Below are 8,981 nucleotides of genomic sequence, written 5' to 3' on the forward strand. Positions count from 1 at the left end.
TTTTGCAATTGTGGCGCGCAGAGCGCTTTGGTTAAATTCTTGGTCGGCGGATGTGTCGTCCAAAACAAAATTACTTAATATTCCTTTCAAGGTTAAGACCCTATTTGGGCCAGAGTTGAAGGAAATTATTTCAGATATCACTGGGGGAAAGGGCCATGCCCTTCCACAGGATAGACCTTTCAAGGCTAAAAATAAGTCTAATTTTCGTTCCTTTCGCAATTTCAGGAACAGACCGACTTCCACCTCTACAGCTACTAGGCAAGAGGGTAACGCATCCCAGCCCAAACCAGCATGGAAGCCATTGCAAGGCTGGAACAAGGGCAAACAGGCCAAGAAGCCTGCTGCTGCTGCTACCAAGACAGCATGAACGGGTAGCCCCCGATCCGGGACCGGATCTAGTAGGGGGCAGACTTTCTCTCTTTGCTCAGGCTTGGGCAAGAGATGTTCCGGACCCCTGGGCACTAGAAATTGTTTCTCAGGGGTATCTTCTAGAGTTCAAGGACCAAGGGGAAGGTTGCACATGTCTTGCTTATCTTTAGACCAGATAAAGAGACAGGCATTCTTACGTTGCATAGAAGACCTATTAAAGATGGGAGTGATACACCCAGTTCCAACAGCGGAACAAGGACTGGGTTTTTACTCAAACCTGTTTGTAGTTTCCAAAAAAGAAGGAACTTTCAGGCCAATTCTGGACTTAAAAATCCTAAACAAATTCCTCAGTTCCATCATTCAAAATGGAAACCATTCGGACAATTTTACCAACGATCCAGGAGGGTCAATACATGACTACCGTGGACTTAAAGGATGCGTACCTGCATATTCCTATCCACAAAGATCACCATCGGTTCCTGAGGTTCGCCGTTCTGGACAAACATTACCAGTTTGTGGCTCTTCCGTTCGGTTTAGCCACTGCTCCCAGAATTTTCACAAAGGTGCTAGGGTCCCTTCTAGTGGTGCTAAGGCTGAGGGGCATTGCAGTAGCACCTTACCTAGACGACATTCTAATACAAGCGTCGTCCCTTCCCAAAGCAAGGGCTCATACAGACATTGTTTTAGCCTTTCTCAGATCTCACGGGTGGAAGGTGAACATAGAAAAAAGTTCCCTGTCCCCGTCCACAAGGGTTCCCTTTCTGGGAACAATAGTAGACTCCGTAGAAATGAAGATCTTTCTGACAGAGGTCAGGAAGTTAAAGCTTCTGAACGCTTTTCGAGTTCTTCAATCCATTCCTCAATCCATTCCTCAGCCCTCCATAGCTCAGTGCATGGAGGTAATAGGACTAATGGTTGCGGCAATGGACGTGGTTCCTTTTGCTCGAATTCATTTAAGACCATTGCACTGTGCATGCTCAAACAGTGGAATGGGGATTATGCAGATTTGTCTCCCCAGATTCAAATGAACCAGAAAACCAGAGACTCACTCCTCTGGTGGCTGTCTCTAGATCACCTGTCTCAGGGAATGAGTTTCCGCAGACCGGAGTGGATCATCGTCACGACCGACGCCAGTCTTTTGGGCTGGGGCGCAGTCTGGGAGTCCCTGAAGGCTCAGGGTCTATGGTCTCGGGAAGAATCTCTTCTCCCGATAAACATATTGGAATTGAGAGCGATATTCAATGCGCTCCAGGCATGGCCTCAACTAGCGGAGGCCAGATTCATCAGATTTCAGTCGGACAACTGTAGCGTACATCAATCATCAGGGGGGAACGAAGAGTTCCCTGGCGATGAGAGAGGTATCCAAGATCATCAAATGGGCAGAGGATCGCTCCTGCCATCTATCAGCAATTCACATCCCAGGAGTGGACAACTGGTAAGCGGATTATCCGAGTCGTCAGACTTTCCATCCGGGGGAGTGGGAACTTCACCTGGAGGTTTTTGCCCAGTTAACTCAACTATGGGCATTCCGGATCTGGATCTGATGGCGTCGCGTCAGAACTCCAAAGTTCCACGTTACGGGTCCAGGTCCAGGGATCCCAAGGCGACACTGGTAGATGCCTTAGCAGCGCCTTGGTCGTTCAATCTAGCTTATGTCTTTCCACCGTTTCCTCTTCTCCCACGGCTAGTAGCCAGGATCAAACAGGAGAAGGCTTTGGTAATTCTGATAGCTCCTGCGTGGCCACGCAGGACCTGGTATGCAGACCTGGTGAATATGTCATCGGTTCCACCATGGAAGCTACCTTTGAGGCAGGACCTTCTAATTCAAGGTCCATTCGTACATCCAAACCTAGTCTCTCTGCAACTGACTCCTTGGAGATTGAACGCTTGATTCTAGCTAAGCGTGGGTTTTCGGATTCAGTTATAGATACCCTGATTCAGGCTAGAAAGCCTGTCACTAGGAAAATTTACCATAAGATATGGCGGAAATATCTTTGTTGGTGCGAATCCAAGGGTTACTCATGGAGTAAGATTGGGATTCCAAGGATTTTAGCTTTTCTCCAAGAAGGATTGGAGAAAGGTTTGTCAGCTAGTTCCTTAAAAGGACAGATATCAGCTCTGTCTGTTTTGTTACACAAACGTCTGGCAGCAATGCTAGATCTTCAGGTGTTTGTGCAGGCTTTAGTCAGAATCAAGCCTGTCTACAGACCTGTGGCTCCTCCATGGAGTCTAAATCTAGTTCTTTCAGTTCTTCAGGGGGTTCCGTTTGAACCTCTACATTCCATAGATATTAAGTTACTATCTTGGAAAGTTTTGTTTTTGGTTGCTATCTCTTCCGCTAGAAGAGTTTCTGAATTGTCTGCTTTGCAGTGTAATTCACCCTATCTGGTGTTTCATACAGATAAGGTCGTTTTACGTACCAAACCTGGTTTTCTTCCAAAAGTGGTTTCCAATAAGAATATTAACCAGGAAATAGTTGTTCCTTCTCTGTGTCCTAAGCCAGCTTCTAACAAGGAACGTCTGTTACACAATCTCGATGTGGTTCGTGCTTTGAAGTTTTACCTAAAAGCAACTAAAGATTTCAGACAAACTTCGTCCTTGTTTGTCGTCTATTCTGGTAAGAGGAGAGGTCAAAAGGCGACTGCGACCTCTCTGTCTTTCTGGCTGAAAAGCATCATCCGGTTGGCTTATGAGACTGCTGGAAGGCAGCCTCCTGAACGAATTACAGCTCACTCTACTAGAGCTGTGGCTTCCACTTGGGCTTTCAAGAATGAGGCTTCTGTTGAACAGATCTGTAAGGCAGCGACTTGGTCTTCACTGCATACATTTGCCAAATTTTACAAATTCGATACTTTTGCTTCTTCGGAGGCTATTTTTGGGAGAAAGGTTTTACAAGCACTGGTGCCTTCCGTTTAGGTTACCTGACTTGTTCTCTCCCTTCATCCGTGTCCTAAAGCTTTGGTATTGGTTCCCACAAGTAAGGATGAAGCCGTTGACCGGATACACCAATGTAGGAGAAAACAGAATTTATGTTTACCTGATAAAAAATTTTCTCCTACGGTGTATCCGGTCCACGGCCCACCCTGGCATTTTAGTCAGGTTTAAATTTATTTTTATAAACTACAGTCACCACCGCACCCTATGGTTCTCCTTTTTCTCCTAACCGTCGGTCGAATGACTGGGGGGGCGGAGCCTGAAGGGAGCTATATGGACAGCTTTGCTGTGTGCTCTTTTTGCCACTTCCTGTAGGGATTGAGAATATCCCACAAATAAGGATGAAGCCGTGGACCGGATACACCGTAGGAGAAAGAAATTTATCAGGTTAACATAAATTCTGTTTTGTTTCTTTCATGTTTTAAATAGAGCATGCAACTTTCATGATGCAATTTTAAGCAACTTTCTCATTTACTCCTTTTATCAGTTTTTCTTTGTACTCTTGGTACCTTTATTTGAAAAAGCAGGAATGTAAGCGAAAAAGCCGGCCTATCTTTGGTACAGCACCTGGGTAGCGCTTGCTTGATTGGTGGCTACATTTAGCCACCAATTCGCAAGCGCTACCCAGTTGCTGAACCAAAGATGGGCCGGCTCTTAAGCTTACATTCCTGCTTTTTCAAATAAAGATACCGAAAGAACAAAGAAAATTGATCAAATGAATAAATGGGAAAGTTGCTTAAAATTGCATCATGAAAGAAAAAAATTGATTTAGTATCCCTTTAAGTAAACAGCCCCTTCTCCACCCTATTGACTCCCATTCAGTGCATGGTTCTCTACTCTACAGGGTTTGGGGATTCCTCTTTTCACAGAATTGTATCTAATTGCTTTCCTGCCACCTCATCTTTGGGATCAGACCCTTTAAGCCTCAAAAAATAAAAATAGGTTTTATGTCTCTTTAAAGGGAAAGTAAACACCTTCAAGATTTTTATATAAAATATTTAGTTATGCATAATGAAACAACTTTGCATTATGTTTTCATTATTTTACTCCATTTTCATGTAATTTAGCTCTGAGAATTGAGCAGTTTTTAAAGGGACAAAAATTTATTTCACAATTCAGATAGACTATATAATTTTCAAATTTACTGCTACAGGTAGAAAATCCTTTATCCAAACTGCTTGGGAACAGAAAAGGTTTGGATTTGCATCTGTAAAATGGGACAGTTTTCGAGAGTGATTGGAAGCAAGTGTAAACTACATCTTAACATCATTTAGGCAATATTTACAGTGTTCTCCCCAAACCCTTTGTAGCCAACATTAAGCTAAAATCATTAGCCAGTATTAAAAATATAATTTATTTGTATAGTTAAAAATTATATAGTAGAAAGTATTACACTGCCCCCCACCCAGCTACTAATGCCACCCAGCTGGCAACATTTTCTTTTGAAAACAGTTACATGTCTTAATACAGCTTATACATGCAACCTAAAGGTAGTTTTATATCAAAATATAGTACAGTACTGTACTCAGAAAGGCAATAGATGCTGTTTTTAAATAAATATAGACTAGCATTTGCATTTTAGAACACAGAAAAAACAAACCAAAGACAGACTGTGAAAACAAGTAATCCTTTATTAAAGGGAAAGTCTACAATATAATTTATTGTTTTGAAAGATACATAAATCCCTTTATAACCCATTCCCCAGTTTCTTTCCTAAGATGTGTAGAGTCCACAACGTCATTTAATTACTAGTGGGAATATCACTCCTAGCCAGCAGGAGGCGGCAAAGAGCACCACAGCAAAGCTGTTGTATCACTCCCCTACCCATAATCCCCAGTCATTCTCTTTGCCTCTGTCAATGGAGGAGGTGAAGTTTGGTCTCTTCAATAGAGTAGTGGTGGCTTTTAAGCAGTTAGGAAACAAAGCAAGGACTACCTCACAATTTCCTAACACCCCCAAGGCAGAACATAGTGATCTGAGATGTCATCGCAAAAAATGCAGCATGTCTGCAGAAAGAACAGGAACTGTTAGCACTTTTCAGCGCTGCTCCACATTAGGCTGTTCTTTTTAAACAGAGCTGTTCTCTGGCTGCATTGTATAAGTTTTCCTTAACAGTACATCCAGAGCAAAGTGCTGTTTGAAGACAACAATCAAATATGCAGTAGTGCATTGATTGTTGTCTGGCTCTGAGATTTTTGCAAGCTCGTTCCCTAGCTTTTCACTGTCTGCAAAGCTGTTTATCTCTGAATGTAAGATGTTCGTATGAGCAATGCACCTTTTTATTACTACATTTCTATGTTAGACTAAGACAAAAGGAAACCAATTAATTCAAGAGACATTTTACAATTACTTTTCTTTCATGTAATTAGCAAGAGTCCATGAGCTAGTGACGTATGGGATATACATTCCTACCAGGAGGAGCAAAGTTTCCCAAACCTCAAAATGCCTATAAATACACCCCTCACCACACCCACAAATCAGGTCCTTTTTTCCATCAGGATCTCAAATCCTTAAATTTGAAGGTATGGAGATTGAACGCTTGATTCTCAGTCATAGAGGTTTCTCTGACTCTGTGATTAATACTATGTTACAGGCTCGTAAATCTGTATCTAGGAAGATATATTATAGAGTCTGGAAGACTTACATTTCTTGGTGTCTTTCTCATCATTTTTCCTGGCATTCTTTTAGAATTCCGAGAATTTTACAGTTTCTTCAGGATGGTTTGGATAAAGGTTTGTCTGCAAGTTCCTTGAAAGGACAAATCTCTGCTCTTTCTGTTCTTTTTCACAGAAATATTGCTAATCTGCCTGATATTCATTGTTTTGTACAAGCTTTGGTTCGTATAAAACCTGTCATTAAGTCCATTTCTTCTCCTTGGAGTTTGAATTTGGTTCTGGGGGCTCTTCAAGCTCCTCCGTTTGAACCTATGCATTCATTGGACATTAAATTACTTTCTTGGAAAGTTTTGTTTCTTTTGGCCATCTCTTCTGCTAGAAGAGTTTCTGAATTATCTGCTCTTTCTTGTGAGTCTCCTTTTCTGATTTTTCATCAGGATAAGGCGGTGTTGCGAACTTCTTTTAAATTTTTACCTAAGGTTGTGAATTCTAACATTAGTAGAGAAATTGTGGTTCCTTCATTATGTCCGAATTCTAAGGAGAGATCATTGCATTCTTTGGATGTAGTTAGTGCTTTGAAATATATGTTGAAGCTACTAAGACTTTCCGAAAGACTTCTAGTCTATTTGTTATCTTTTCCGGTTCTAGGAAAGGTCAGAAGGCCTCTGCCATTTCTTTGGCATCTTGGTTGAAATCTTTAATTCATCATGCTTATGTCGAGTCGGGTAAAACTCCGCCTCAAAGGATTACAGCTCATTCTACTAGGTCAGTTTCTACTTCTTGGGCGTTTAGGAATGAAGCTTCGGTTGATCAGATTTGCAAAGCAGCCACTTGGTCTTCTTTGCATACTTTTACTAAATTCTACCATTTTGATGTGTTTTCTTCTTCTGAAGCAGTTTTTGGTAGAAAAGTACTTCAGGCAGCTGTTTCAGTTTGATTCTTCTGCTTATAATTTCAGTTTTTTTCATTATAAGATTTAAACTTTATTTTGGGTGTGGATTATTTTCAGCGGAATTGGCTGTCTTTATTTTATCCCTCCCTCTCTAGTGACTCTTGCGTGGAAGATCCACATCTTGGGTAGTCATTATCCCATACGTCACTAGCTCATGGACTCTTGCTAATTACATGAAAGAAAACATAATTTATGTAAGAACTTACCTGATAAATTCATTTCTTTCATATTAGCAAGAGTCCATGAGGCCCACCCTTTTTTTGTGGTGGTTTTGATTTTTTTGTATAAAGCACAATTATTCCAATTCCTTATTTTTTATGCTTTCGCACATTTTTTCTTATAACCCCACTTCTTGGCTATACGTTAAACTGATTTGTGGGTGTGGTGAGGGGTGTATTTATAGGCATTTTGAGGTTTGGGAAACTTTACCCCTCCTGGTAGGAATGTATATCCCATACGTCACTAGCTCATGGACTCTTGCTAATATGAAAGAAATTAATTTATCAGGTAAGTTCTTACATAAATTGTTATCTATGGAATGTATAGGTTCAATCTTGGAAAGTTCTGTTTTTAGTTGCTATCTCTTCGGCTCGAAGAGTTTCTGAACTATCTGCATTGCAATGCGACTTGCCTTATCTTGTTTTCCATGCTGATTAGGGGGCTTTGCGTACCAAACCTGGATTCCTTCCTAAGGTTGTTACTAATAGGAATATCAATCAGGAAATTGTTGTTCCTTCTCTGTGTCCTGATCCTCCTCCTAAGGAGGAGCTTCTGTTGCACAACTTGGACGTAGTTCGTGCTTTGAAGTTTTACTTGCAAGCAACCAAAGATTTCCGTCAAACATCTTCTTTGTTTGTGGTCTATTCTGGAAAACGTAGAGGTCAAAAAGCTACGGCTACCTCTTTCTTTTTGGCTGAAAAGCATCATCCGTTTGGCATACGAGACTGCTGGACAGCAGCCTCCTGAAAGGATTACAGCTCACTCTACTAGAGCGGTGGCTTCCACATGGGCTTTTAAAAATGCTTCTGTTGAACAGATTTGTAAGGCTGCGACTTGGTCTTCGCTTCATACCTTTTCCAAATTTGATACTTTTGCTTCTTCGGGGGCTATTTTTGGGAGAAAAGTTCTTCAAGCAGTGGTGCCTTCTGTTTAACCATCTGTCTTGTCCTGTAGCTTTGGTATTGTATCCCACAAGTAAAGGATGAAGTATCTGAACTAGCTGCCCTGCAATGTGATCCTCCTTATCTGGTTTTTCATGCGGATAAGGCTGTACTTTGCACTGGGTTGGGGTTTTTCCCACAAGGTGGTGTCTAACCGTAACATCAATCAGGAAATAGTTGTTTCTTCTACAAGATATGACGAGTCCACGGATTTCATCCTTGTGGGATTTATCCTCTGCTAACAGTAAGTGGCAAAGAGCACCACAGCAGAGCTGTATTTATGTGTATATAAATATATATATATATCTCCTCCCTTCCCTCCACCCCCAGTCATTCTCTTTGGCTGTGTTAGTAATAGGAAGAGGTAAAGTGAGGTGTTAGTTTTAGATCCTTCAATCAAGAAGTTTATTTTAAAATGGTACCGGTGAGTACTATTTTCCTCAGGGAGAAATGGAATGAAGAAATTTTTATGCCCTGAGGTTGATGATCTTAGCAGACGTAACTAAGATCTATTTTGGTTCCCACAGAACTTCTGAAGGTAGTGCAAGAGAAATCTTCAGTGTGGAGAACGGTGTCATGCTACAAGCAGCATTGAGGTATGTTAAGTCTTTTATTTCTGAGGAGACTTGTTATATCAGAACTGGCTGACATCTTTCCCTGCTAGGGAAGGGGTAAGCAGTAGACCTCTATCACTGAGGGTGTTACTGAAATTCCTGTGTTTTATACATATTGCTATTACGGTTTGCATATCTGTATTGGGGCTTGACACTGGGAGAGGCAGCTTGACATGTATATATTTATATTTAAGGTCAGTAGGGCTGCAGTTATTTGTTAGATGATTACATGTACAGGGGACCACATGGCTTTTCTTTTTCAAACCGCTTCCCATGCGGTTAGGCAGTTATGTTGAGGCGACGTCCATGATGGGCGGGCCTATTTCGTGTGCTCAGA

Source organism: Bombina bombina, chromosome 8 (assembly GCF_027579735.1).
Source record: "Bombina bombina isolate aBomBom1 chromosome 8, aBomBom1.pri, whole genome shotgun sequence".
Lineage (NCBI taxonomy): Eukaryota > Metazoa > Chordata > Amphibia > Anura > Bombinatoridae > Bombina > Bombina bombina.